At 45.9% G+C, this 22,500-nt stretch overlaps 66 non-coding genes and 9 pseudogenes across 66 annotated transcripts in view; all 75 read right to left on the bottom strand.

The window, feature by feature from the left end:
* Positions 1-14: 14 nt before the first annotated feature.
* Positions 15-133, bottom strand: LOC118962403. Its single transcript, XR_005049765.1, has one exon. It is a non-coding gene; the product is annotated as a 5S ribosomal RNA (ribosomal RNA).
* Positions 134-310: 177 nt separating this feature from the next.
* On the bottom strand, positions 311-429 carry LOC118962402. The gene has a single exon (XR_005049764.1). It is a non-coding gene; the product is annotated as a 5S ribosomal RNA (ribosomal RNA).
* A 177-nt stretch (positions 430-606) lies between these two features.
* Positions 607-725, bottom strand: LOC118962332. Its single transcript, XR_005049693.1, has one exon. It is a non-coding gene; the product is annotated as a 5S ribosomal RNA (ribosomal RNA).
* A 177-nt stretch (positions 726-902) lies between these two features.
* Positions 903-1,021, bottom strand: LOC118962492. Its single transcript, XR_005049836.1, has one exon. It is a non-coding gene; the product is annotated as a 5S ribosomal RNA (ribosomal RNA).
* Positions 1,022-1,198: 177 nt separating this feature from the next.
* LOC118962401 lies at positions 1,199-1,317 on the bottom strand. Its single transcript, XR_005049763.1, has one exon. It is a non-coding gene; the product is annotated as a 5S ribosomal RNA (ribosomal RNA).
* Positions 1,318-1,577: 260 nt separating this feature from the next.
* LOC118962457 lies at positions 1,578-1,693 on the bottom strand (annotated as a pseudogene).
* Positions 1,694-1,953: 260 nt separating this feature from the next.
* Positions 1,954-2,071, bottom strand: LOC118962447 (annotated as a pseudogene).
* Positions 2,072-2,249: 178 nt separating this feature from the next.
* On the bottom strand, positions 2,250-2,368 carry LOC118962400. The gene has a single exon (XR_005049762.1). It is a non-coding gene; the product is annotated as a 5S ribosomal RNA (ribosomal RNA).
* Positions 2,369-2,545: 177 nt separating this feature from the next.
* Positions 2,546-2,664, bottom strand: LOC118962426. The gene has a single exon (XR_005049788.1). It is a non-coding gene; the product is annotated as a 5S ribosomal RNA (ribosomal RNA).
* Positions 2,665-2,842: 178 nt separating this feature from the next.
* Positions 2,843-2,961, bottom strand: LOC118962398. The gene has a single exon (XR_005049760.1). It is a non-coding gene; the product is annotated as a 5S ribosomal RNA (ribosomal RNA).
* A 177-nt stretch (positions 2,962-3,138) lies between these two features.
* Positions 3,139-3,257, bottom strand: LOC118962481. Its single transcript, XR_005049825.1, has one exon. It is a non-coding gene; the product is annotated as a 5S ribosomal RNA (ribosomal RNA).
* A 177-nt stretch (positions 3,258-3,434) lies between these two features.
* LOC118962438 lies at positions 3,435-3,553 on the bottom strand. Its single transcript, XR_005049800.1, has one exon. It is a non-coding gene; the product is annotated as a 5S ribosomal RNA (ribosomal RNA).
* Positions 3,554-3,730: 177 nt separating this feature from the next.
* LOC118962452 lies at positions 3,731-3,848 on the bottom strand (annotated as a pseudogene).
* Positions 3,849-4,025: 177 nt separating this feature from the next.
* Positions 4,026-4,144, bottom strand: LOC118962397. The gene has a single exon (XR_005049759.1). It is a non-coding gene; the product is annotated as a 5S ribosomal RNA (ribosomal RNA).
* Positions 4,145-4,321: 177 nt separating this feature from the next.
* On the bottom strand, positions 4,322-4,440 carry LOC118962425. The gene has a single exon (XR_005049787.1). It is a non-coding gene; the product is annotated as a 5S ribosomal RNA (ribosomal RNA).
* Positions 4,441-4,617: 177 nt separating this feature from the next.
* On the bottom strand, positions 4,618-4,736 carry LOC118962326. Its single transcript, XR_005049687.1, has one exon. It is a non-coding gene; the product is annotated as a 5S ribosomal RNA (ribosomal RNA).
* A 177-nt stretch (positions 4,737-4,913) lies between these two features.
* Positions 4,914-5,032, bottom strand: LOC118962396. The gene has a single exon (XR_005049758.1). It is a non-coding gene; the product is annotated as a 5S ribosomal RNA (ribosomal RNA).
* Positions 5,033-5,210: 178 nt separating this feature from the next.
* On the bottom strand, positions 5,211-5,329 carry LOC118962395. Its single transcript, XR_005049757.1, has one exon. It is a non-coding gene; the product is annotated as a 5S ribosomal RNA (ribosomal RNA).
* A 177-nt stretch (positions 5,330-5,506) lies between these two features.
* LOC118962470 lies at positions 5,507-5,625 on the bottom strand. The gene has a single exon (XR_005049814.1). It is a non-coding gene; the product is annotated as a 5S ribosomal RNA (ribosomal RNA).
* A 177-nt stretch (positions 5,626-5,802) lies between these two features.
* Positions 5,803-5,921, bottom strand: LOC118962419. Its single transcript, XR_005049781.1, has one exon. It is a non-coding gene; the product is annotated as a 5S ribosomal RNA (ribosomal RNA).
* A 177-nt stretch (positions 5,922-6,098) lies between these two features.
* LOC118962394 lies at positions 6,099-6,217 on the bottom strand. Its single transcript, XR_005049756.1, has one exon. It is a non-coding gene; the product is annotated as a 5S ribosomal RNA (ribosomal RNA).
* A 259-nt stretch (positions 6,218-6,476) lies between these two features.
* Positions 6,477-6,592, bottom strand: LOC118962456 (annotated as a pseudogene).
* A 258-nt stretch (positions 6,593-6,850) lies between these two features.
* Positions 6,851-6,969, bottom strand: LOC118962424. Its single transcript, XR_005049786.1, has one exon. It is a non-coding gene; the product is annotated as a 5S ribosomal RNA (ribosomal RNA).
* Positions 6,970-7,146: 177 nt separating this feature from the next.
* Positions 7,147-7,265, bottom strand: LOC118962423. The gene has a single exon (XR_005049785.1). It is a non-coding gene; the product is annotated as a 5S ribosomal RNA (ribosomal RNA).
* Positions 7,266-7,442: 177 nt separating this feature from the next.
* Positions 7,443-7,561, bottom strand: LOC118962393. Its single transcript, XR_005049755.1, has one exon. It is a non-coding gene; the product is annotated as a 5S ribosomal RNA (ribosomal RNA).
* Positions 7,562-7,738: 177 nt separating this feature from the next.
* Positions 7,739-7,857, bottom strand: LOC118962392. The gene has a single exon (XR_005049754.1). It is a non-coding gene; the product is annotated as a 5S ribosomal RNA (ribosomal RNA).
* A 177-nt stretch (positions 7,858-8,034) lies between these two features.
* On the bottom strand, positions 8,035-8,153 carry LOC118962391. Its single transcript, XR_005049753.1, has one exon. It is a non-coding gene; the product is annotated as a 5S ribosomal RNA (ribosomal RNA).
* A 177-nt stretch (positions 8,154-8,330) lies between these two features.
* On the bottom strand, positions 8,331-8,445 carry LOC118962454 (annotated as a pseudogene).
* A 221-nt stretch (positions 8,446-8,666) lies between these two features.
* On the bottom strand, positions 8,667-8,785 carry LOC118962390. Its single transcript, XR_005049752.1, has one exon. It is a non-coding gene; the product is annotated as a 5S ribosomal RNA (ribosomal RNA).
* A 177-nt stretch (positions 8,786-8,962) lies between these two features.
* On the bottom strand, positions 8,963-9,081 carry LOC118962388. The gene has a single exon (XR_005049751.1). It is a non-coding gene; the product is annotated as a 5S ribosomal RNA (ribosomal RNA).
* Positions 9,082-9,258: 177 nt separating this feature from the next.
* On the bottom strand, positions 9,259-9,377 carry LOC118962386. The gene has a single exon (XR_005049749.1). It is a non-coding gene; the product is annotated as a 5S ribosomal RNA (ribosomal RNA).
* A 177-nt stretch (positions 9,378-9,554) lies between these two features.
* Positions 9,555-9,673, bottom strand: LOC118962385. Its single transcript, XR_005049748.1, has one exon. It is a non-coding gene; the product is annotated as a 5S ribosomal RNA (ribosomal RNA).
* A 177-nt stretch (positions 9,674-9,850) lies between these two features.
* On the bottom strand, positions 9,851-9,969 carry LOC118962384. The gene has a single exon (XR_005049747.1). It is a non-coding gene; the product is annotated as a 5S ribosomal RNA (ribosomal RNA).
* A 177-nt stretch (positions 9,970-10,146) lies between these two features.
* LOC118962461 lies at positions 10,147-10,265 on the bottom strand (annotated as a pseudogene).
* A 185-nt stretch (positions 10,266-10,450) lies between these two features.
* Positions 10,451-10,569, bottom strand: LOC118962383. The gene has a single exon (XR_005049746.1). It is a non-coding gene; the product is annotated as a 5S ribosomal RNA (ribosomal RNA).
* Positions 10,570-10,746: 177 nt separating this feature from the next.
* Positions 10,747-10,864, bottom strand: LOC118962443 (annotated as a pseudogene).
* A 253-nt stretch (positions 10,865-11,117) lies between these two features.
* On the bottom strand, positions 11,118-11,236 carry LOC118962382. The gene has a single exon (XR_005049745.1). It is a non-coding gene; the product is annotated as a 5S ribosomal RNA (ribosomal RNA).
* Positions 11,237-11,413: 177 nt separating this feature from the next.
* Positions 11,414-11,532, bottom strand: LOC118962381. Its single transcript, XR_005049744.1, has one exon. It is a non-coding gene; the product is annotated as a 5S ribosomal RNA (ribosomal RNA).
* A 177-nt stretch (positions 11,533-11,709) lies between these two features.
* LOC118962380 lies at positions 11,710-11,828 on the bottom strand. The gene has a single exon (XR_005049743.1). It is a non-coding gene; the product is annotated as a 5S ribosomal RNA (ribosomal RNA).
* A 177-nt stretch (positions 11,829-12,005) lies between these two features.
* Positions 12,006-12,124, bottom strand: LOC118962379. Its single transcript, XR_005049742.1, has one exon. It is a non-coding gene; the product is annotated as a 5S ribosomal RNA (ribosomal RNA).
* A 177-nt stretch (positions 12,125-12,301) lies between these two features.
* On the bottom strand, positions 12,302-12,420 carry LOC118962378. The gene has a single exon (XR_005049741.1). It is a non-coding gene; the product is annotated as a 5S ribosomal RNA (ribosomal RNA).
* A 177-nt stretch (positions 12,421-12,597) lies between these two features.
* On the bottom strand, positions 12,598-12,713 carry LOC118962451 (annotated as a pseudogene).
* Positions 12,714-12,943: 230 nt separating this feature from the next.
* On the bottom strand, positions 12,944-13,062 carry LOC118962377. Its single transcript, XR_005049740.1, has one exon. It is a non-coding gene; the product is annotated as a 5S ribosomal RNA (ribosomal RNA).
* Positions 13,063-13,239: 177 nt separating this feature from the next.
* On the bottom strand, positions 13,240-13,358 carry LOC118962375. The gene has a single exon (XR_005049738.1). It is a non-coding gene; the product is annotated as a 5S ribosomal RNA (ribosomal RNA).
* Positions 13,359-13,535: 177 nt separating this feature from the next.
* LOC118962374 lies at positions 13,536-13,654 on the bottom strand. Its single transcript, XR_005049737.1, has one exon. It is a non-coding gene; the product is annotated as a 5S ribosomal RNA (ribosomal RNA).
* Positions 13,655-13,831: 177 nt separating this feature from the next.
* LOC118962373 lies at positions 13,832-13,950 on the bottom strand. The gene has a single exon (XR_005049736.1). It is a non-coding gene; the product is annotated as a 5S ribosomal RNA (ribosomal RNA).
* A 177-nt stretch (positions 13,951-14,127) lies between these two features.
* Positions 14,128-14,246, bottom strand: LOC118962372. Its single transcript, XR_005049735.1, has one exon. It is a non-coding gene; the product is annotated as a 5S ribosomal RNA (ribosomal RNA).
* Positions 14,247-14,423: 177 nt separating this feature from the next.
* On the bottom strand, positions 14,424-14,537 carry LOC118962460 (annotated as a pseudogene).
* A 245-nt stretch (positions 14,538-14,782) lies between these two features.
* Positions 14,783-14,901, bottom strand: LOC118962371. The gene has a single exon (XR_005049734.1). It is a non-coding gene; the product is annotated as a 5S ribosomal RNA (ribosomal RNA).
* Positions 14,902-15,078: 177 nt separating this feature from the next.
* LOC118962370 lies at positions 15,079-15,197 on the bottom strand. Its single transcript, XR_005049733.1, has one exon. It is a non-coding gene; the product is annotated as a 5S ribosomal RNA (ribosomal RNA).
* A 177-nt stretch (positions 15,198-15,374) lies between these two features.
* On the bottom strand, positions 15,375-15,493 carry LOC118962369. Its single transcript, XR_005049732.1, has one exon. It is a non-coding gene; the product is annotated as a 5S ribosomal RNA (ribosomal RNA).
* Positions 15,494-15,670: 177 nt separating this feature from the next.
* Positions 15,671-15,789, bottom strand: LOC118962368. The gene has a single exon (XR_005049731.1). It is a non-coding gene; the product is annotated as a 5S ribosomal RNA (ribosomal RNA).
* A 177-nt stretch (positions 15,790-15,966) lies between these two features.
* On the bottom strand, positions 15,967-16,085 carry LOC118962367. Its single transcript, XR_005049730.1, has one exon. It is a non-coding gene; the product is annotated as a 5S ribosomal RNA (ribosomal RNA).
* Positions 16,086-16,262: 177 nt separating this feature from the next.
* LOC118962366 lies at positions 16,263-16,381 on the bottom strand. Its single transcript, XR_005049729.1, has one exon. It is a non-coding gene; the product is annotated as a 5S ribosomal RNA (ribosomal RNA).
* Positions 16,382-16,558: 177 nt separating this feature from the next.
* Positions 16,559-16,677, bottom strand: LOC118962364. Its single transcript, XR_005049727.1, has one exon. It is a non-coding gene; the product is annotated as a 5S ribosomal RNA (ribosomal RNA).
* A 177-nt stretch (positions 16,678-16,854) lies between these two features.
* LOC118962363 lies at positions 16,855-16,973 on the bottom strand. The gene has a single exon (XR_005049726.1). It is a non-coding gene; the product is annotated as a 5S ribosomal RNA (ribosomal RNA).
* Positions 16,974-17,149: 176 nt separating this feature from the next.
* Positions 17,150-17,268, bottom strand: LOC118962362. The gene has a single exon (XR_005049725.1). It is a non-coding gene; the product is annotated as a 5S ribosomal RNA (ribosomal RNA).
* Positions 17,269-17,445: 177 nt separating this feature from the next.
* On the bottom strand, positions 17,446-17,564 carry LOC118962361. Its single transcript, XR_005049724.1, has one exon. It is a non-coding gene; the product is annotated as a 5S ribosomal RNA (ribosomal RNA).
* Positions 17,565-17,741: 177 nt separating this feature from the next.
* On the bottom strand, positions 17,742-17,860 carry LOC118962360. Its single transcript, XR_005049723.1, has one exon. It is a non-coding gene; the product is annotated as a 5S ribosomal RNA (ribosomal RNA).
* Positions 17,861-18,037: 177 nt separating this feature from the next.
* LOC118962359 lies at positions 18,038-18,156 on the bottom strand. The gene has a single exon (XR_005049722.1). It is a non-coding gene; the product is annotated as a 5S ribosomal RNA (ribosomal RNA).
* Positions 18,157-18,333: 177 nt separating this feature from the next.
* On the bottom strand, positions 18,334-18,452 carry LOC118962358. The gene has a single exon (XR_005049720.1). It is a non-coding gene; the product is annotated as a 5S ribosomal RNA (ribosomal RNA).
* Positions 18,453-18,629: 177 nt separating this feature from the next.
* Positions 18,630-18,748, bottom strand: LOC118962357. Its single transcript, XR_005049719.1, has one exon. It is a non-coding gene; the product is annotated as a 5S ribosomal RNA (ribosomal RNA).
* A 177-nt stretch (positions 18,749-18,925) lies between these two features.
* LOC118962356 lies at positions 18,926-19,044 on the bottom strand. Its single transcript, XR_005049718.1, has one exon. It is a non-coding gene; the product is annotated as a 5S ribosomal RNA (ribosomal RNA).
* A 177-nt stretch (positions 19,045-19,221) lies between these two features.
* On the bottom strand, positions 19,222-19,340 carry LOC118962355. Its single transcript, XR_005049717.1, has one exon. It is a non-coding gene; the product is annotated as a 5S ribosomal RNA (ribosomal RNA).
* Positions 19,341-19,517: 177 nt separating this feature from the next.
* On the bottom strand, positions 19,518-19,636 carry LOC118962353. Its single transcript, XR_005049714.1, has one exon. It is a non-coding gene; the product is annotated as a 5S ribosomal RNA (ribosomal RNA).
* Positions 19,637-19,813: 177 nt separating this feature from the next.
* On the bottom strand, positions 19,814-19,932 carry LOC118962352. The gene has a single exon (XR_005049713.1). It is a non-coding gene; the product is annotated as a 5S ribosomal RNA (ribosomal RNA).
* A 177-nt stretch (positions 19,933-20,109) lies between these two features.
* LOC118962351 lies at positions 20,110-20,228 on the bottom strand. Its single transcript, XR_005049712.1, has one exon. It is a non-coding gene; the product is annotated as a 5S ribosomal RNA (ribosomal RNA).
* A 177-nt stretch (positions 20,229-20,405) lies between these two features.
* LOC118962350 lies at positions 20,406-20,524 on the bottom strand. The gene has a single exon (XR_005049711.1). It is a non-coding gene; the product is annotated as a 5S ribosomal RNA (ribosomal RNA).
* A 177-nt stretch (positions 20,525-20,701) lies between these two features.
* On the bottom strand, positions 20,702-20,820 carry LOC118962349. The gene has a single exon (XR_005049710.1). It is a non-coding gene; the product is annotated as a 5S ribosomal RNA (ribosomal RNA).
* A 177-nt stretch (positions 20,821-20,997) lies between these two features.
* On the bottom strand, positions 20,998-21,116 carry LOC118962348. Its single transcript, XR_005049709.1, has one exon. It is a non-coding gene; the product is annotated as a 5S ribosomal RNA (ribosomal RNA).
* A 177-nt stretch (positions 21,117-21,293) lies between these two features.
* Positions 21,294-21,412, bottom strand: LOC118962347. Its single transcript, XR_005049708.1, has one exon. It is a non-coding gene; the product is annotated as a 5S ribosomal RNA (ribosomal RNA).
* A 177-nt stretch (positions 21,413-21,589) lies between these two features.
* Positions 21,590-21,708, bottom strand: LOC118962346. Its single transcript, XR_005049707.1, has one exon. It is a non-coding gene; the product is annotated as a 5S ribosomal RNA (ribosomal RNA).
* Positions 21,709-21,885: 177 nt separating this feature from the next.
* Positions 21,886-22,004, bottom strand: LOC118962345. The gene has a single exon (XR_005049706.1). It is a non-coding gene; the product is annotated as a 5S ribosomal RNA (ribosomal RNA).
* Positions 22,005-22,181: 177 nt separating this feature from the next.
* LOC118962344 lies at positions 22,182-22,300 on the bottom strand. The gene has a single exon (XR_005049705.1). It is a non-coding gene; the product is annotated as a 5S ribosomal RNA (ribosomal RNA).
* A 177-nt stretch (positions 22,301-22,477) lies between these two features.
* The window catches only part of LOC118962342, a 119-nt gene continuing 96 nt past the window's right edge, over positions 22,478-22,500 (bottom strand). Inside the window, exon 1 of the ribosomal RNA XR_005049703.1 lies at positions 22,478-22,500. This exon is cut by the window's right edge and continues 96 nt beyond it. This is a non-coding gene — a ribosomal RNA (5S ribosomal RNA).

Genomic DNA, 22,500 nt, shown 5'->3' with positions numbered 1-22,500 from the left:
AGGCAGTGACAAAAAGCTTACAGCACCTGGTATTCCCAGGCGGTCTCCCATCCAAGTACTAACCAGGCCCGACCCTGCTTAGCTTCCGAGATCGGACGAGATCAGGCGTACTCAGGCCGGTGTGGCCGTAAGCAAAAGGCAATCTCAAAAAGTGGATGAAATTGCATATACTGTAGCCATAATTTGTAGCACAGATTGTTGGATGAAATACAAACTAACCTTGCTTACTTATTTCAAAGCGAGGGCACATATTTCAGCCTTGTGGGAAAAAACGGACAAAGAGTTGAAATTCCACAAGGCAGTGACAAAAAGCTTACAGCACCTGGTATTCCCAGGCGGTCTCCCATCCAAGTACTAACCAGGCCCGACCCTGCTTAGCTTCCGAGATCGGACGAGATCAGGCGTACTCAGGCCGGTGTGGCCGTAAGCAAAAGGCAATCTCAAAAAGTGGATGAAATTGCATATACTGTAGCCATAATTTGTAGCACAGATTGTTGGATGAAATACAAACTAACCTTGCTTACTTATTTCAAAGCGAGGGCACATATTTCAGCCTTGTGGGAAAAAACGGACAAAGAGTTGAAATTCCACAAGGCAGTGACAAAAAGCTTACAGCACCTGGTATTCCCAGGCGGTCTCCCATCCAAGTACTAACCAGGCCCGACCCTGCTTAGCTTCCGAGATCGGACGAGATCAGGTGTACTCAGGCCGGTGTGGCCGTAAGCGAAAGGCAATCTCAAAAAGTGGATGAAATTGCATATACTGTAGCCATAATTTGTAGCACAGATTGTTGGATGAAATACAAACTAACCTTGCTTACTTATTTCAAAGCGAGGGCACATATTTCAGCCTTGTGGGAAAAAACGGACAAAGAGTTGAAATTCCACAAGGCAGTGACAAAAAGCTTACAGCACCTGGTATTCCCAGGCGGTCTCCCATCCAAGTACTAACCAGGCCCGACCCTGCTTAGCTTCCGAGATCGGACGAGATCAGGTGTACTCAGGCCGGTGTGGCCGTAAGCGAAAGGCAATCTCAAAAAGTGGATGAAATTGCATATACTGTAGCCATAATTTGTAGCACAGATTGTTGGATGAAATACAAACTAACCTTGCTTACTTATTTCAAAGCGAGGGCACATATTTCAGCCTTGTGGGAAAAAACGGACAAAGAGTTGAAATTCCACAAGGCAGTGACAAAAAGCTTACAGCACCTGGTATTCCCAGGCGGTCTCCCATCCAAGTACTAACCAGGCCCGACCCTGCTTAGCTTCCGAGATCGGACGAGATCAGGCGTACTCAGGCCGGTGTGGCCGTAAGCAAGAAACTATCTCTTGGTGCACTATGTAAAGTCAAAGTGAGCCTGATTAACAGCTGTTGCATTTCCACCATTTAGATAAGCATCTTTGTGTCACTCAAAAAGTGGAAGAAATTGCATATACTGTAGCCATAATTTGTAGCACAGATTGTTGGATGAAATACAAACTAACCTTGCTTACTTATTTCAAAGCGAGGGCACATATTTCAGCCTTGTGGGAAAAAACGGACAAAGAGTTGAAATTCCACAAGGCAGTGACAAAAAGCTTACAGCACCTGGTATTCCCAGGCGGTCTCCCATCCAAGTACTAACCAGGCCCGACCCTACTTAGCTTCCGAGATCGGACGAGATCAGGCGTACTCAGGCCGGTGTCGTAAGCAAGAAACTATCTCTTGGTGCACTATGTAAAGTCAAAGTGAGCCTGATTAACAGCTGTTGCATTTCCACCATTTAGATAAGCATCTTTGTGTCACTCAAAAAGTGGAAGAAATTGCATATACTGTAGCCATAATTTGTAGCACAGATTGTTGGATGAAATACAAACTAACCTTGCTTACTTATTTCAAAGCGAGGGCACATATTTCAGCCTTGTGGGAAAAAACGGACAAAGAGTTGAAATTCCACAAGGCAGTGACAAAAAGCTTACAGCACCTGGTATTCCCAGGCGGTCTCCCATCCAAGTACTAACCAGGCCCGACCCTGCTTAGCTTCCGAGATCGGACGAGATCAGGCGTACTCAGGCCGGTGTGGCGTAAGCGAAAGGCAATCTCAAAAAGTGGATGAAATTGCATATACTGTAGCCATAATTTGTAGCACAGATTGTTGGATGAAATACAAACTAACCTTGCTTACTAATTTCAAAGCGAGGGCACATATTTCAGCCTTGTGGGAAAAAAACGGACAAAGAGTTGAAATTCCACAAGGCAGTGACAAAAAGCTTACAGCACCTGGTATTCCCAGGCGGTCTCCCATCCAAGTACTAACCAGGCCCGACCCTGCTTAGCTTCCGAGATCGGACGAGATCAGGCGTACTCAGGCCGGTGTGGCCGTAAGCGAAAGGCAATCTCAAAAAGTGGATGAAATTGCATATACTGTAGCCATAATTTGTAGCACAGATTGTTGGATGAAATACAAACTAACCTTGCTTACTTATTTCAAAGCGAGGGCACATATTTCAGCCTTGTGGGAAAAAACGGACAAAGAGTTGAAATTCCACAAGGCAGTGACAAAAAGCTTACAGCACCTGGTATTCCCAGGCGGTCTCCCATCCAAGTACTAACCAGGCCCGACCCTGCTTAGCTTCCGAGATCGGACAAGATCAGGCGTACTCAGGCCGGTGTGGCCGTAAGCGAAAGGCAATCTCAAAAAGTGGATGAAATTGCATATACTGTAGCCATAATTTGTAGCACAGATTGTTGGATGAAATACAAACTAACCTTGCTTACTTATTTCAAAGCGAGGGCACATATTTCAGCCTTGTGGGAAAAAAACGGACAAAGAGTTGAAATTCCACAAGGCAGTGACAAAAAGCTTACAGCACCTGGTATTCCCAGGCGGTCTCCCATCCAAGTACTAACCAGGCCCGACCCTGCTTAGCTTCCGAGATCGGACGAGATCAGGCGTACTCAGGCCGGTGTGGCCGTAAGCAAAAGGCAATCTCAAAAAGTGGATGAAATTGCATATACTGTAGCCATAATTTGTAGCACAGATTGTTGGATGAAATACAAACTAACCTTGCTTACTTATTTCAAAGCGAGGGCACATATTTCAGCCTTGTGGGAAAAAACGGACAAAGAGTTGAAATTCCACAAGGCAGTGACAAAAAGCTTACAGCACCTGGTATTCCCAGGCGGTCTCCCATCCAAGTACTAACCAGGCCCGACCCTGCTTAGCTTCCGAGATCGGACGAGATCAGGTGTACTCAGGCCGGTGTGGCCGTAAGCGAAAGGCAATCTCAAAAAGTGGATGAAATTGCATATACTGTAGCCATAATTTGTAGCACAGATTGTTGGATGAAATACAAACTAACCTTGCTTACTTATTTCAAAGCGAGGGCACATATTTCAGCCTTGTGGGAAAAAACGGACAAAGAGTTGAAATTCCACAAGGCAGTGACAAAAAGCTTACAGCACCTGGTATTCCCAGGCGGTCTCCCATCCAAGTACTAACCAGGCCCGACCCTGCTTAGCTTCCGAGATCGGACGAGATCAGGTGTACTCAGGCCGGTATGGCCGTAAGCGAAAGGCAATCTCAAAAAGTGGATGAAATTGCATATACTGTAGCCATAATTTGTAGCACAGATTGTTGGATGAAATACAAACTAACCTTGCTTACTTATTTCAAAGCGAGGGCACATATTTCAGCCTTGTGGGAAAAAACGGACAAAGAGTTGAAATTCCACAAGGCAGTGACAAAAAGCTTACAGCACCTGGTATTCCCAGGCGGTCTCCCATCCAAGTACTAACCAGGCCCGACCCTGCTTAGCTTCCGAGATCGGACAAGATCAGGCGTACTCAGGCCGGTGTGGCGTAAGCGAAAGGCAATCTCAAAAAGTGGATGAAATTGCATATACTGTAGCCATAATTTGTAGCACAGATTGTTGGATGAAATACAAACTAACCTTGCTTACTAATTTCAAAGCGAGGGCACATATTTCAGCCTTGTGGGAAAAAACGGACAAAGAGTTGAAATTCCACAAGGCAGTGACAAAAAGCTTACAGCACCTGGTATTCCCAGGCGGTCTCCCATCCAAGTACTAACCAGGCCCGACCCTGCTTAGCTTCCGAGATCGGACGAGATCAGGCGTACTCAGGCCGGTGTGGCCGTAAGCGAAAGGCAATCTCAAAAAGTGGATGAAATTGCATATACTGTAGCCATAATTTGTAGCACAGATTGTTGGATGAAATACAAACTAACCTTGCTTACTTATTTCAAAGCGAGGGCACATATTTCAGCCTTGTGGGAAAAAACGGACAAAGAGTTGAAATTCCACAAGGCAGTGACAAAAAGCTTACAGCACCTGGTATTCCCAGGCGGTCTCCCATCCAAGTACTAACCAGGCCCGACCCTGCTTAGCTTCCGAGATCGGACAAGATCAGGCGTACTCAGGCCGGTGTGGCCGTAAGCGAAAGGCAATCTCAAAAAGTGGATGAAATTGCATATACTGTAGCCATAATTTGTAGCACAGATTGTTGGATGAAATACAAACTAACCTTGCTTACTTATTTCAAAGCGAGGGCACATATTTCAGCCTTGTGGGAAAAAACGGACAAAGAGTTGAAATTCCACAAGGCAGTGACAAAAAGCTTACAGCACCTGGTATTCCCAGGCGGTCTCCCATCCAAGTACTAACCAGGCCCGACCCTGCTTAGCTTCCGAGATCGGACGAGATCAGGTGTACTCAGGCCGGTATGGCCGTAAGCGAAAGGCAATCTCAAAAAGTGGATGAAATTGCATATACTGTAGCCATAATTTGTAGCACAGATTGTTGGATGAAATACAAACTAACCTTGCTTACTTATTTCAAAGCGAGGGCACATATTTCAGCCTTGTGGGAAAAAACGGACAAAGAGTTGAAATTCCACAAGGCAGTGACAAAAAGCTTACAGCACCTGGTATTCCCAGGCGGTCTCCCATCCAAGTACTAACCAGGCCCGACCCTGCTTAGCTTCCGAGATCGGACGAGATCAGGCGTACTCAGGCCGGTGTGGCCGTAAGCAAAAGGCAATCTCAAAAAGTGGATGAAATTGCATATACTGTAGCCATAATTTGTAGCACAGATTGTTGGATGAAATACAAACTAACCTTGCTTACTTATTTCAAAGCGAGGGCACATATTTCAGCCTTGTGGGAAAAAAACGGACAAAGAGTTGAAATTCCACAAGGCAGTGACAAAAAGCTTACAGCACCTGGTATTCCCAGGCGGTCTCCCATCCAAGTACTAACCAGGCCCGACCCTGCTTAGCTTCCGAGATCGGACGAGATCAGGCGTACTCAGGCCGGTGTGGCCGTAAGCGAAAGGCAATCTCAAAAAGTGGATGAAATTGCATATACTGTAGCCATAATTTGTAGCACAGATTGTTGGATGAAATACAAACTAACCTTGCTTACTTATTTCAAAGCGAGGGCACATATTTCAGCCTTGTGGGAAAAAACGGACAAAGAGTTGAAATTCCACAAGGCAGTGACAAAAAGCTTACAGCACCTGGTATTCCCAGGCGGTCTCCCATCCAAGTACTAACCAGGCCCGACCCTGCTTAGCTTCCGAGATCGGACGAGATCAGGTGTACTCAGGCCGGTGTGGCCGTAAGCTAAAGGAAATCTCAAAAAGTGGATGAAATTGCATATACTGTAGCCATAATTTGTAGCACAGATTGTTGGATGAAATACAAACTAACCTTGCTTACTTATTTCAAAGCGAGGGCACATATTTCAGCCTTGTGGGAAAAAACGGACAAAGAGTTGAAATTCCACAAGGCAGTGACAAAAAGCTTACAGCACCTGGTATTCCCAGGCGGTCTCCCATCCAAGTACTAACCAGGCCCAACCCTGCTTAGCTTCCGAGATCGGACAAGATCAGGCGTACTCAGGCCGGTGTGGCCGTAAGCGAAAGGCAATCTCAAAAAGTGGATGAAATTGCATATACTGTAGCCATAATTTGTAGCACAGATTGTTGGATGAAATACAAACTAACCTTGCTTACTTATTTCAAAGCGAGGGCACATATTTCAGCCTTGTGGGAAAAAACGGACAAAGAGTTGAAATTCCACAAGGCAGTGACAAAAAGCTTACAGCACCTGGTATTCCCAGGCGGTCTCCCATCCAAGTACTAACCAGGCCCGACCCTGCTTAGCTTCCGAGATCGGACGAGATCAGGCGTACTCAGGCCGGTGTGGCCGTAAGCAAGAAACTATCTCTTGGTGCACTATGTAAAGTCAAAGTGAGCCTGATTAACAGCTGTTGCATTTCCACCATTTAGATAAGCATCTTTGTGTCACTCAAAAAGTGGAAGAAATTGCATATACTGTAGCCATAATTTGTAGCACAGATTGTTGGATGAATACAAACTAACCTTGCTTACTTATTTCAAAGCGAGGGCACATATTTCAGCCTTGTGGGAAAAAACGGACAAAGAGTTGAAATTCCACAAGGCAGTGACAAAAAGCTTACAGCACCTGGTATTCCCAGGCGGTCTCCCATCCAAGTACTAACCAGGCCCGACCCTACTTAGCTTCCGAGATCGGACGAGATCAGGCGTACTCAGGCCGGTGTCGTAAGCAAGAAACTATCTCTTGGTGCACTATGTAAAGTCAAAGTGAGCCTGATTAACAGCTGTTGCATTTCCACCATTTAGATAAGCATCTTTGTGTCACTCAAAAGTGGAAGAAATTGCATATACTGTAGCCATAATTGTAGCACAGATTGTTGGATGAAATACAAACTAACCTTGCTTACTTATTTCAAAGCGAGGGCACATATTTCAGCCTTGTGGGAAAAAACGGACAAAGAGTTGAAATTCCACAAGGCAGTGACAAAAAGCTTACAGCACCTGGTATTCCCAGGCGGTCTCCCATCCAAGTACTAACCAGGCCCGACCCTGCTTAGCTTCCGAGATCGGACAAGATCAGGCGTACTCAGGCCGGTGTGGCCGTAAGCGAAAGGCAATCTCAAAAAGTGGATGAAATTGCATATACTGTAGCCATAATTTGTAGCACAGATTGTTGGATGAAATACAAACTAACCTTGCTTACTTATTTCAAAGCGAGGGCACATATTTCAGCCTTGTGGGAAAAAACGGACAAAGAGTTGAAATTCCACAAGGCAGTGACAAAAAGCGTACAGCACCTGGTATTCCCAGGCGGTCTCCCATCCAAGTACTAACCAGGCCCGACCCTGCTTAGCTTCCGAGATCGGACGAGATCAGGCGTACTCAGGCCGGTGTGGCCGTAAGCAAAAGGCAATCTCAAAAAGTGGATGAAATTGCATATACTGTAGCCATAATTTGTAGCACAGATTGTTGGATGAAATACAAACTAACCTTGCTTACTTATTTCAAAGCGAGGGCACATATTTCAGCCTTGTGGGAAAAAACGGACAAAGAGTTGAAATTCCACAAGGCAGTGACAAAAAGCTTACAGCACCTGGTATTCCCAGGCGGTCTCCCATCCAAGTACTAACCAGGCCCGACCCTGCTTAGCTTCCGAGATCGGACGAGATCAGGCGTACTCAGGCCGGTGTGGCCGTAAGCAAAAGGCAATCTCAAAAAGTGGATGAAATTGCATATACTGTAGCCATAATTTGTAGCACAGATTGTTGGATGAAATACAAACTAACCTTGCTTACTTATTTCAAAGCGAGGGCACATATTTCAGCCTTGTGGGAAAAAACGGACAAAGAGTTGAAATTCCACAAGGCAGTGACAAAAAGCTTACAGCACCTGGTATTCCCAGGCGGTCTCCCATCCAAGTACTAACCAGGCCCGACCCTGCTTAGCTTCCGAGATCGGACGAGATCAGGCGTACTCAGGCCGGTGTGGCCGTAAGCGAAAGGCAATCTCAAAAAGTGGATGAAATTGCATATACTGTAGCCATAATTTGTAGCACAGATTGTTGGATGAAATACAAACTAACCTTGCTTACTTATTTCAAAGCGAGGGCACATATTTCAGCCTTGTGGGAAAAAACGGACAAAGAGTTGAAATTCCACAAGGCAGTGACAAAAAGCTTACAGCACCTGGTATTCCCAGGCGGTCTCCCATCCAAGTACTAACCAGGCCCGACCCTGCTTAGCTTCCGAGATCGGACGAGATCAGGCGTACTCAGGCCGGTGTGGCCGTAAGCGAAAGGCAATCTCAAAAAGTGGATGAAATTGCATATACTGTAGCCATAATTTGTAGCACAGATTGTTGGATGAAATACAAACTAACCTTGCTTACTTATTTCAAAGCGAGGGCACATATTTCAGCCTTGTGGGAAAAAACGGACAAAGAGTTGAAATTCCACAAGGCAGTGACAAAAAGCTTACAGCACCTGGTATTCCCAGGCGGTCTCCCATCCAAGTACTAACCAGGCCCGACCCTGCTTAGCTTCCGAGATCGGACGAGATCAGGCGTACTCAGGCCGGTGTGTAAGCGTACTCGTGCAATGTAAAGTCAAGTGAGCCTGAAAGCTGCATTTCAAGATAAGCATCAAAAAGTGGAAGAAATTGCATATACTGTAGCCATAATTTGTAGCACAGATTGTTGGATGAAATACAAACTAACCTTGCTTACTTATTTCAAAGCGAGGGCACATATTTCAGCCTTGTGGGAAAAAACGGACAAAGAGTTGAAATTCCACAAGGCAGTGACAAAAAGCTTACAGCACCTGGTATTCCCAGGCGGTCTCCCATCCAAGTACTAACCAGGCCCGACCCTGCTTAGCTTCCGAGATCGGACGAGATCAGGCGTACTCAGGCCGGTGTGGCCGTAAGCGAAAGGCAATCTCAAAAAGTGGATGAAATTGCATATACTGTAGCCATAATTTGTAGCACAGATTGTTGGATGAAATACAAACTAACCTTGCTTACTTATTTCAAAGCGAGGGCACATATTTCAGCCTTGTGGGAAAAAACGGACAAAGAGTTGAAATTCCACAAGGCAGTGACAAAAAGCTTACAGCACCTGGTATTCCCAGGCGGTCTCCCATCCAAGTACTAACCAGGCCCGACCCTGCTTAGCTTCCGAGATCGGACGAGATCAGGCGTACTCAGGCCGGTGTGGCCGTAAGCGAAAGGCAATCTCAAAAAGTGGATGAAATTGCATATACTGTAGCCATAATTTGTAGCACAGATTGTTGGATGAAATACAAACTAACCTTGCTTACTTATTTCAAAGCGAGGGCACATATTTCAGCCTTGTGGGAAAAAACGGACAAAGAGTTGAAATTCCACAAGGCAGTGACAAAAAGCTTACAGCACCTGGTATTCCCAGGCGGTCTCCCATCCAAGTACTAACCAGGCCCGACCCTGCTTAGCTTCCGAGATCGGACGAGATCAGGCGTACTCAGGCCGGTGTGGCCGTAAGCGAAAGGCAATCTCAAAAAGTGGATGAAATTGCATATACTGTAGCCATAATTTGTAGCACAGATTGTTGGATGAAATACAAACTAACCTTGCTTACTTATTTCAAAGCGAGGGCACATATTTCAGCCTTGTGGGAAAAAACGGACAAAGAGTTGAAATTCCACAAGGCAGTGACAAAAAGCTTACAGCACCTGGTATTCCCAGGCGGTCTCCCATCCAAGTACTAACCAGGCCCGACCCTGCTTAGCTTCCGAGATCGGACGAGATCAGGCGTACTCAGGCCGGTGTGGCCGTAAGCGAAAGGCAATCTCAAAAAGTGGATGAAATTGCATATACTGTAGCCATAATTTGTAGCACAGATTGTTGGATGAAATACAAACTAACCTTGCTTACTTATTTCAAAGCGAGGGCACATATTTCAGCCTTGTGGGAAAAAACGGACAAAGAGTTGAAATTCCACAAGGCAGTGACAAAAAGCTTACAGCACCTGGTATTCCCAGGCGGTCTCCCATCCAAGTACTAACCAGGCCCGACCCTGCTTAGCTTCCGAGATCGGACGAGATCAGGCGTACTCAGGCCGGTGTGGCCGTAAGCGAAAGGCAATCTCAAAAAGTGGATGAAATTGCATATACTGTAGCCATAATTTGTAGCACAGATTGTTGGATGAAATACAAACTAACCTTGCTTACTTATTTCAAAGCGAGGGCACATATTTCAGCCTTGTGGGAAAAAACGGACAAAGAGTTGAAATTCCACAAGGCAGTGACAAAAAGCTTACAGCACCTGGTATTCCCAGGCGGTCTCCCATCCAAGTACTAACCAGGCCCGACCCTGCTTAGCTTCCGAGATCGGACGAGATCAGGCGTACTCAGGCCGGTGTGTGCGCTTGGTGCAGTAAGCAAGCAATCATAAAAGAGTGGATGAAATTGCATATACTGTAGCCATAATTTGTAGCACAGATTGTTGGATGAAATACAAACTAACCTTGCTTACTTATTTCAAAGCGAGGGCACATATTTCAGCCTTGTGGGAAAAAACGGACAAAGAGTTGAAATTCCACAAGGCAGTGACAAAAAGCTTACAGCACCTGGTATTCCCAGGCGGTCTCCCATCCAAGTACTAACCAGGCCCGACCCTGCTTAGCTTCCGAGATCGGACGAGATCAGGCGTACTCAGGCCGGTGTGGCCGTAAGCGAAAGGCAATCTCAAAAAGTGGATGAAATTGCATATACTGTAGCCATAATTTGTAGCACAGATTGTTGGATGAAATACAAACTAACCTTGCTTACTTATTTCAAAGCGAGGGCACATATTTCAGCCTTGTGGGAAAAAACGGACAAAGAGTTGAAATTCCACAAGGCAGTGACAAAAAGCTTACAGCACCTGGTATTCCCAGGCGGTCTCCCATCCAAGTACTAACCAGGCCCGACCCTGCTTAGCTTCCGAGATCGGACGAGATCAGGCGTACTCAGGCCGTGTGGCCGTAAGCAGAAACTATCTCTTGGTGCACTTGTAAAGTCAAAGTGAGCCTGATTAACAGCTGTTGCATTTCCACCATTTAATAAGCATCTGTCACTCAAAAAGTGGAAGAAATTGCATATACTGTAGCCATAATTTGTAGCACAGATTGTTGGATGAAATACAAACTAACCTTGCTTACTTATTTCAAAGCGAGGGCACATATTTCAGCCTTGTGGGAAAAAACGGACAAAGAGTTGAAATTCCACAAGGCAGTGACAAAAAGCTTACAGCACCTGGTATTCCCAGGCGGTCTCCCATCCAAGTACTAACCAGGCCCGACCCTGCTTAGCTTCCGAGATCGGACGAGATCAGGCGTACTCAGGCCGGTGTGGCCGTAAGCGAAAGGCAATCTCAAAAAGTGGATGAAATTGCATATACTGTAGCCATAATTTGTAGCACAGATTGTTGGATGAAATACAAACTAACCTTGCTTACTTATTTCAAAGCGAGGGCACATATTTCAGCCTTGTGGGAAAAAACGGACAAAGAGTTGAAATTCCACAAGGCAGTGACAAAAAGCTTACAGCACCTGGTATTCCCAGGCGGTCTCCCATCCAAGTACTAACCAGGCCCGACCCTGCTTAGCTTCCGAGATCGGACGAGATCAGGCGTACTCAGGCCGGTGTGGCCGTAAGCGAAAGGCAATCTCAAAAAGTGGATGAAATTGCATATACTGTAGCCATAATTTGTAGCACAGATTGTTGGATGAAATACAAACTAACCTTGCTTACTTATTTCAAAGCGAGGGCACATATTTCAGCCTTGTGGGAAAAAACGGACAAAGAGTTGAAATTCCACAAGGCAGTGACAAAAAGCTTACAGCACCTGGTATTCCCAGGCGGTCTCCCATCCAAGTACTAACCAGGCCCGACCCTGCTTAGCTTCCGAGATCGGACGAGATCAGGCGTACTCAGGCCGGTGTGGCCGTAAGCGAAAGGCAATCTCAAAAAGTGGATGAAATTGCATATACTGTAGCCATAATTTGTAGCACAGATTGTTGGATGAAATACAAACTAACCTTGCTTACTTATTTCAAAGCGAGGGCACATATTTCAGCCTTGTGGGAAAAAACGGACAAAGAGTTGAAATTCCACAAGGCAGTGACAAAAAGCTTACAGCACCTGGTATTCCCAGGCGGTCTCCCATCCAAGTACTAACCAGGCCCGACCCTGCTTAGCTTCCGAGATCGGACGAGATCAGGCGTACTCAGGCCGGTGTGGCCGTAAGCGAAAGGCAATCTCAAAAAGTGGATGAAATTGCATATACTGTAGCCATAATTTGTAGCACAGATTGTTGGATGAAATACAAACTAACCTTGCTTACTTATTTCAAAGCGAGGGCACATATTTCAGCCTTGTGGGAAAAAACGGACAAAGAGTTGAAATTCCACAAGGCAGTGACAAAAAGCTTACAGCACCTGGTATTCCCAGGCGGTCTCCCATCCAAGTACTAACCAGGCCCGACCCTGCTTAGCTTCCGAGATCGGACGAGATCAGGCGTACTCAGGCCGGTGTGGCCGTAAGCGAAAGGCAATCTCAAAAAGTGGATGAAATTGCATATACTGTAGCCATAATTTGTAGCACAGATTGTTGGATGAAATACAAACTAACCTTGCTTACTTATTTCAAAGCGAGGGCACATATTTCAGCCTTGTGGGAAAAAACGGACAAAGAGTTGAAATTCCACAAGGCAGTGACAAAAAGCTTACAGCACCTGGTATTCCCAGGCGGTCTCCCATCCAAGTACTAACCAGGCCCGACCCTGCTTAGCTTCCGAGATCGGACGAGATCAGGCGTACTCAGGCCGGTGTCGTAAGCGCTATCTCGGTGCACTATGTGTCAGTGAGCCGATAAGCTGCAAAAGATAAGCTCTTTGTGTCACTCAAAAAGTGGAAGAAATTGCATATACTGTAGCCATAATTTGTAGCACAGATTGTTGGATGAAATACAAACTAACCTTGCTTACTTATTTCAAAGCGAGGGCACATATTTCAGCCTTGTGGGAAAAAACGGACAAAGAGTTGAAATTCCACAAGGCAGTGACAAAAAGCTTACAGCACCTGGTATTCCCAGGCGGTCTCCCATCCAAGTACTAACCAGGCCCGACCCTGCTTAGCTTCCGAGATCGGACGAGATCAGGCGTACTCAGGCCGGTGTGGCCGTAAGCGAAAGGCAATCTCAAAAAGTGGATGAAATTGCATATACTGTAGCCATAATTTGTAGCACAGATTGTTGGATGAAATACAAACTAACCTTGCTTACTTATTTCAAAGCGAGGGCACATATTTCAGCCTTGTGGGAAAAAACGGACAAAGAGTTGAAATTCCACAAGGCAGTGACAAAAAGCTTACAGCACCTGGTATTCCCAGGCGGTCTCCCATCCAAGTACTAACCAGGCCCGACCCTGCTTAGCTTCCGAGATCGGACGAGATCAGGCGTACTCAGGCCGGTGTGGCCGTAAGCGAAAGGCAATCTCAAAAAGTGGATGAAATTGCATATACTGTAGCCATAATTTGTAGCACAGATTGTTGGATGAAATACAAACTAACCTTGCTTACTTATTTCAAAGCGAGGGCACATATTTCAGCCTTGTGGGAAAAAACGGACAAAGAGTTGAAATTCCACAAGGCAGTGACAAAAAGCTTACAGCACCTGGTATTCCCAGGCGGTCTCCCATCCAAGTACTAACCAGGCCCGACCCTGCTTAGCTTCCGAGATCGGACGAGATCAGGCGTACTCAGGCCGGTGTGGCCGTAAGCGAAAGGCAATCTCAAAAAGTGGATGAAATTGCATATACTGTAGCCATAATTTGTAGCACAGATTGTTGGATGAAATACAAACTAACCTTGCTTACTTATTTCAAAGCGAGGGCACATATTTCAGCCTTGTGGGAAAAAACGGACAAAGAGTTGAAATTCCACAAGGCAGTGACAAAAAGCTTACAGCACCTGGTATTCCCAGGCGGTCTCCCATCCAAGTACTAACCAGGCCCGACCCTGCTTAGCTTCCGAGATCGGACGAGATCAGGCGTACTCAGGCCGGTGTGGCCGTAAGCGAAAGGCAATCTCAAAAAGTGGATGAAATTGCATATACTGTAGCCATAATTTGTAGCACAGATTGTTGGATGAAATACAAACTAACCTTGCTTACTTATTTCAAAGCGAGGGCACATATTTCAGCCTTGTGGGAAAAAACGGACAAAGAGTTGAAATTCCACAAGGCAGTGACAAAAAGCTTACAGCACCTGGTATTCCCAGGCGGTCTCCCATCCAAGTACTAACCAGGCCCGACCCTGCTTAGCTTCCGAGATCGGACGAGATCAGGCGTACTCAGGCCGGTGTGGCCGTAAGCGAAAGGCAATCTCAAAAAGTGGATGAAATTGCATATACTGTAGCCATAATTTGTAGCACAGATTGTTGGATGAAATACAAACTAACCTTGCTTACTTATTTCAAAGCGAGGGCACATATTTCAGCCTTGTGGGGAAAAACGGACAAAGAGTTGAAATTCCACAAGGCAGTGACAAAAAGCTTACAGCACCTGGTATTCCCAGGCGGTCTCCCATCCAAGTACTAACCAGGCCCGACCCTGCTTAGCTTCCGAGATCGGACGAGATCAGGCGTACTCAGGCCGGTGGTAAGCGAAACTATCTCTTGCCTATGTAAGTCAAAGTGAGCCTGATAACAGCTGTTGCATTTAATTTAGATAAGCATCTTGTGTCACTAAAAGTGGAAGAAATTGCATATACTGTAGCCATAATTTGTAGCACAGATTGTTGGATGAAATACAAACTAACCTTGCTTACTTATTTCAAAGCGAGGGCACATATTTCAGCCTTGTGGGAAAAAACGGACAAAGAGTTGAAATTCCACAAGGCAGTGACAAAAAGCTTACAGCACCTGGTATTCCCAGGCGGTCTCCCATCCAAGTACTAACCAGGCCCGACCCTGCTTAGCTTCCGAGATCGGACGAGATCAGGCGTACTCAGGCCGGTGTGGCCGTAAGCGAAAGGCAATCTCAAAAAGTGGATGAAATTGCATATACTGTAGCCATAATTTGTAGCACAGATTGTTGGATGAAATACAAACTAACCTTGCTTACTTATTTCAAAGCGAGGGCACATATTTCAGCCTTGTGGGAAAAAACGGACAAAGAGTTGAAATTCCACAAGGCAGTGACAAAAAGCTTACAGCACCTGGTATTCCCAGGCGGTCTCCCATCCAAGTACTAACCAGGCCCGACCCTGCTTAGCTTCCGAGATCGGACGAGATCAGGCGTACTCAGGCCGGTGTGGCCGTAAGCGAAAGGCAATCTCAAAAAGTGGATGAAATTGCATATACTGTAGCCATAATTTGTAGCACAGATTGTTGGATGAAATACAAACTAACCTTGCTTACTTATTTCAAAGCGAGGGCACATATTTCAGCCTTGTGGGAAAAAACGGACAAAGAGTTGAAATTCCACAAGGCAGTGACAAAAAGCTTACAGCACCTGGTATTCCCAGGCGGTCTCCCATCCAAGTACTAACCAGGCCCGACCCTGCTTAGCTTCCGAGATCGGACGAGATCAGGCGTACTCAGGCCGGTGTGGCCGTAAGCGAAAGGCAATCTCAAAAAGTGGATGAAATTGCATATACTGTAGCCATAATTTGTAGCACAGATTGTTGGATGAAATACAAACTAACCTTGCTTACTTATTTCAAAGCGAGGGCACATATTTCAGCCTTGTGGGAAAAAACGGACAAAGAGTTGAAATTCCACAAGGCAGTGACAAAAAGCTTACAGCACCTGGTATTCCCAGGCGGTCTCCCATCCAAGTACTAACCAGGCCCGACCCTGCTTAGCTTCCGAGATCGGACGAGATCAGGCGTACTCAGGCCGGTGTGGCCGTAAGCGAAAGGCAATCTCAAAAAGTGGATGAAATTGCATATACTGTAGCCATAATTTGTAGCACAGATTGTTGGATGAAATACAAACTAACCTTGCTTACTTATTTCAAAGCGAGGGCACATATTTCAGCCTTGTGGGAAAAAACGGACAAAGAGTTGAAATTCCACAAGGCAGTGACAAAAAGCTTACAGCACCTGGTATTCCCAGGCGGTCTCCCATCCAAGTACTAACCAGGCCCGACCCTGCTTAGCTTCCGAGATCGGACGAGATCAGGCGTACTCAGGCCGGTGTGGCCGTAAGCGAAAGGCAATCTCAAAAAGTGGATGAAATTGCATATACTGTAGCCATAATTTGTAGCACAGATTGTTGGATGAAATACAAACTAACCTTGCTTACTTATTTCAAAGCGAGGGCACATATTTCAGCCTTGTGGGAAAAAACGGACAAAGAGTTGAAATTCCACAAGGCAGTGACAAAAAGCTTACAGCACCTGGTATTCCCAGGCGGTCTCCCATCCAAGTACTAACCAGGCCCGACCCTGCTTAGCTTCCGAGATCGGACGAGATCAGGCGTACTCAGGCCGGTGTGGCCGTAAGCGAAAGGCAATCTCAAAAAGTGGATGAAATTGCATATACTGTAGCCATAATTTGTAGCACAGATTGTTGGATGAAATACAAACTAACCTTGCTTACTTATTTCAAAGCGAGGGCACATATTTCAGCCTTGTGGGAAAAAACGGACAAAGAGTTGAAATTCCACAAGGCAGTGACAAAAAGCTTACAGCACCTGGTATTCCCAGGCGGTCTCCCATCCAAGTACTAACCAGGCCCGACCCTGCTTAGCTTCCGAGATCGGACGAGATCAGGCGTACTCAGGCCGGTGTGGCCGTAAGCGAAAGGCAATCTCAAAAAGTGGATGAAATTGCATATACTGTAGCCATAATTTGTAGCACAGATTGTTGGATGAAATACAAACTAACCTTGCTTACTTATTTCAAAGCGAGGGCACATATTTCAGCCTTGTGGGAAAAAACGGACAAAGAGTTGAAATTCCACAAGGCAGTGACAAAAAGCTTACAGCACCTGGTATTCCCAGGCGGTCTCCCATCCAAGTACTAACCAGGCCCGACCCTGCTTAGCTTCCGAGATCGGACGAGATCAGGCGTACTCAGGCCGGTGTGGCCGTAAGCGAAAGGCAATCTCAAAAAGTGGATGAAATTGCATATACTGTAGCCATAATTTGTAGCACAGATTGTTGGATGAAATACAAACTAACCTTGCTTACTTATTTCAAAGCGAGGGCACATATTTCAGCCTTGTGGGAAAAACGGACAAAGAGTTGAAATTCCACAAGGCAGTGACAAAAAGCTTACAGCACCTGGTATTCCCAGGCGGTCTCCCATCCAAGTACTAACCAGGCCCGACCCTGCTTAGCTTCCGAGATCGGACGAGATCAGGCGTACTCAGGCCGGTGTGGCCGTAAGCGAAAGGCAATCTCAAAAAGTGGATGAAATTGCATATACTGTAGCCATAATTTGTAGCACAGATTGTTGGATGAAATACAAACTAACCTTGCTTACTTATTTCAAAGCGAGGGCACATATTTCAGCCTTGTGGGAAAAAACGGACAAAGAGTTGAAATTCCACAAGGCAGTGACAAAAAGCTTACAGCACCTGGTATTCCCAGGCGGTCTCCCATCCAAGTACTAACCAGGCCCGACCCTGCTTAGCTTCCGAGATCGGACGAGATCAGGCGTACTCAGGCCGGTGTGGCCGTAAGCGAAAGGCAATCTCAAAAAGTGGATGAAATTGCATATACTGTAGCCATAATTTGTAGCACAGATTGTTGGATGAAATACAAACTAACCTTGCTTACTTATTTCAAAGCGAGGGCACATATTTCAGCCTTGTGGGAAAAAACGGACAAAGAGTTGAAATTCCACAAGGCAGTGACAAAAAGCTTACAGCACCTGGTATTCCCAGGCGGTCTCCCATCCAAGTACTAACCAGGCCCGACCCTGCTTAGCTTCCGAGATCGGACGAGATCAGGCGTACTCAGGCCGGTGTGGCCGTAAGCGAAAGGCAATCTCAAAAAGTGGATGAAATTGCATATACTGTAGCCATAATTTGTAGCACAGATTGTTGGATGAAATACAAACTAACCTTGCTTACTTATTTCAAAGCGAGGGCACATATTTCAGCCTTGTGGGAAAAAACGGACAAAGAGTTGAAATTCCACAAGGCAGTGACAAAAAGCTTACAGCACCTGGTATTCCCAGGCGGTCTCCCATCCAAGTACTAACCAGGCCCGACCCTGCTTAGCTTCCGAGATCGGACGAGATCAGGCGTACTCAGGCCGGTGTGGCCGTAAGCGAAAGGCAATCTCAAAAAGTGGATGAAATTGCATATACTGTAGCCATAATTTGTAGCACAGATTGTTGGATGAAATACAAACTAACCTTGCTTACTTATTTCAAAGCGAGGGCACATATTTCAGCCTTGTGGGAAAAAACGGACAAAGAGTTGAAATTCCACAAGGCAGTGACAAAAAGCTTACAGCACCTGGTATTCCCAGGCGGTCTCCCATCCAAGTACTAACCAGGCCCGACCCTGCTTAGCTTCCGAGATCGGACGAGATCAGGCGTACTCAGGCCGGTGTGGCCGTAAGCGAAAGGCAATCTCAAAAAGTGGATGAAATTGCATATACTGTAGCCATAATTTGTAGCACAGATTGTTGGATGAAATACAAACTAACCTTGCTTACTTATTTCAAAGCGAGGGCACATATTTCAGCCTTGTGGGAAAAAACGGACAAAGAGTTGAAATTCCACAAGGCAGTGACAAAAAGCTTACAGCACCTGGTATTCCCAGGCGGTCTCCCATCCAAGTACTAACCAGGCCCGACCCTGCTTAGCTTCCGAGATCGGACGAGATCAGGCGTACTCAGGCCGGTGTGGCCGTAAGCGAAAGGCAATCTCAAAAAGTGGATGAAATTGCATATACTGTAGCCATAATTTGTAGCACAGATTGTTGGATGAAATACAAACTAACCTTGCTTACTTATTTCAAAGCGAGGGCACATATTTCAGCCTTGTGGGAAAAAACGGACAAAGAGTTGAAATTCCACAAGGCAGTGACAAAAAGCTTACAGCACCTGGTATTCCCAGGCGGTCTCCCATCCAAGTACTAACCAGGCCCGACCCTGCTTAGCTTCCGAGATCGGACGAGATCAGGCGTACTCAGGCCGGTGTGGCCGTAAGCGAAAGGCAATCTCAAAAAGTGGATGAAATTGCATATACTGTAGCCATAATTTGTAGCACAGATTGTTGGATGAAATACAAACTAACCTTGCTTACTTATTTCAAAGCGAGGGCACATATTTCAGCCTTGTGGGAAAAAACGGACAAAGAGTTGAAATTCCACAAGGCAGTGACAAAAAGCTTACAGCACCTGGTATTCCCAGGCGGTCTCCCATCCAAGTACTAACCAGGCCCGACCCTGCTTAGCTTCCGAGATCGGACGAGATCAGGCGTACTCAGGCCGGTGTGGCCGTAAGCGAAAGGCAATCTCAAAAAGTGGATGAAATTGCATATACTGTAGCCATAATTTGTAGCACAGATTGTTGGATGAAATACAAACTAACCTTGCTTACTTATTTCAAAGCGAGGGCACATATTTCAGCCTTGTGGGAAAAAACGGACAAAGAGTTGAAATTCCACAAGGCAGTGACAAAAAGCTTACAGCACCTGGTATTCCCAGGCGGTCTCCCATCCAAGTACTAACCAGGCCCGACCCTGCTTAGCTTCCGAGATCGGACGAGATCAGGCGTACTCAGGCCGGTGTGGCCGTAAGCGAAAGGCAATCTCAAAAAGTGGATGAAATTGCATATACTGTAGCCATAATTTGTAGCACAGATTGTTGGATGAAATACAAACTAACCTTGCTTACTTATTTCAAAGCGAGGGCACATATTTCAGCCTTGTGGGAAAAAACGGACAAAGAGTTGAAATTCCACAAGGCAGTGACAAAAAGCTTACAGCACCTGGTATTCCCAGGCGGTCTCCCATCCAAGTACTAACCAGGCCCGACCCTGCTTAGCTTCCGAGATCGGACGAGATCAGGCGTACTCAGGCCGGTGTGGCCGTAAGCGAAAGGCAATCTCAAAAAGTGGATGAAATTGCATATACTGTAGCCATAATTTGTAGCACAGATTGTTGGATGAAATACAAACTAACCTTGCTTACTTATTTCAAAGCGAGGGCACATATTTCAGCCTTGTGGGAAAAAACGGACAAAGAGTTGAAATTCCACAAGGCAGTGACAAAAAGCTTACAGCACCTGGTATTCCCAGGCGGTCTCCCATCCAAGTACTAACCAGGCCCGACCCTGCTTAGCTTCCGAGATCGGACGAGATCAGGCGTACTCAGGCCGGTGTGGCCGTAAGCGAAAGGCAATCTCAAAAAGTGGATGAAATTGCATATACTGTAGCCATAATTTGTAGCACAGATTGTTGGATGAAATACAAACTAACCTTGCTTACTTATTTCAAAGCGAGGGCACATATTTCAGCCTTGTGGGAAAAAACGGACAAAGAGTTGAAATTCCACAAGGCAGTGACAAAAAGCTTACAGCACCTGGTATTCCCAGGCGGTCTCCCATCCAAGTACTAACCAGGCCCGACCCTGCTTAGCTTCCGAGATCGGACGAGATCAGGCGTACTCAGGCCGGTGTGGCCGTAAGCGAAAGGCAATCTCAAAAAGTGGATGAAATTGCATATACTGTAGCCATAATTTGTAGCACAGATTGTTGGATGAAATACAAACTAACCTTGCTTACTTATTTCAAAGCGAGGGCACATATTTCAGCCTTGTGGGAAAAAACGGACAAAGAGTTGAAATTCCACAAGGCAGTGACAAAAAGCTTACAGCACCTGGTATTCCCAGGCGGTCTCCCATCCAAGTACTAACCAGGCCCGACCCTGCTTAGCTTCCGAGATCGGACGAGATCAGGCGTACTCAGGCCGGTGTGGCCGTAAGCGAAAGGCAATCTCAAAAAGTGGATGAAATTGCATATACTGTAGCCATAATTTGTAGCACAGATTGTTGGATGAAATACAAACTAACCTTGCTTACTTATTTCAAAGCGAGGGCACATATTTCAGCCTTGTGGGAAAAAACGGACAAAGAGTTGAAATTCCACAAGGCAGTGACAAAAAGCTTACAGCACCTGGTATTCCCAGGCGGTCTCCCATCCAAGTACTAACCAGGCCCGACCCTGCTTAGCTTCCGAGATCGGACGAGATCAGGCGTACTCAGGCCGGTGTGGCCGTAAGCGAAAGGCAATCTCAAAAAGTGGATGAAATTGCATATACTGTAGCCATAATTTGTAGCACAGATTGTTGGATGAAATACAAACTAACCTTGCTTACTTATTTCAAAGCGAGGGCACATATTTCAGCCTTGTGGGAAAAAACGGACAAAGAGTTGAAATTCCACAAGGCAGTGACAAAAAGCTTACAGCACCTGGTATTCCCAGGCGGTCTCCCATCCAAGTACTAACCAGGCCCGACCCTGCTTAGCTTCCGAGATCGGACGAGATCAGGCGTACTCAGGCCGGTGTGGCCGTAAGCGAAAGGCAATCTCAAAAAGTGGATGAAATTGCATATACTGTAGCCATAATTTGTAGCACAGATTGTTGGATGAAATACAAACTAACCTTGCTTACTTATTTCAAAGCGAGGGCACATATTTCAGCCTTGTGGGAAAAAACGGACAAAGAGTTGAAATTCCACAAGGCAGTGACAAAAAGCTTACAGCACCTGGTATTCCCAGGCGGTCTCCCATCCAAGTACTAACCAGGCCCGACCCTGCTTAGCTTCCGAGATCGGACGAGATCAGGCGTACTCAGGCCGGTGTGGCCGTAAGCGAAAGGCAATCTCAAAAAGTGGATGAAATTGCATATACTGTAGCCATAATTTGTAGCACAGATTGTTGGATGAAATACAAACTAACCTTGCTTACTTATTTCAAAGCGAGGGCACATATTTCAGCCTTGTGGGAAAAAACGGACAAAGAGTTGAAATTCCACAAGGCAGTGACAAAAAGCTTACAGCACCTGGTATTCCCAGGCGGTCTCCCATCCAAGTACTAACCAGGCCCGACCCTGCTTAGCTTCCGAGATCGGACGAGATCAGGCGTACTCAGGCCGGTGTGGCCGTAAGCGAAAGGCAATCTCAAAAAGTGGATGAAATTGCATATACTGTAGCCATAATTTGTAGCACAGATTGTTGGATGAAATACAAACTAACCTTGCTTACTTATTTCAAAGCGAGGGCACATATTTCAGCCTTGTGGGAAAAAACGGACAAAGAGTTGAAATTCCACAAGGCAGTGACAAAAAGCTTACAGCACCTGGTATTCCCAGGCGGTCTCCCATCCAAGTACTAACCAGGCCCGACCCTGCTTAGCTTCCGAGATCGGACGAGATCAGGCGTACTCAGGCCGGTGTGGCCGTAAGCGAAAGGCAATCTCAAAAAGTGGATGAAATTGCATATACTGTAGCCATAATTTGTAGCACAGATTGTTGGATGAAATACAAACTAACCTTGCTTACTTATTTCAAAGCGAGGGCACATATTTCAGCCTTGTGGGAAAAAACGGACAAAGAGTTGAAATTCCACAAGGCAGTGACAAAAAGCTTACAGCACCTGGTATTCCC

Source organism: Oncorhynchus mykiss, unplaced genomic scaffold, assembly GCF_013265735.2.
Source record: "Oncorhynchus mykiss isolate Arlee unplaced genomic scaffold, USDA_OmykA_1.1 un_scaffold_766, whole genome shotgun sequence".
Classification (NCBI taxonomy): Eukaryota; Metazoa; Chordata; class Actinopteri; order Salmoniformes; family Salmonidae; genus Oncorhynchus; species Oncorhynchus mykiss.
Note: the sequence above shows the minus strand (reverse complement) of the source record. Positions and strands in the feature narration are given on the sequence as shown.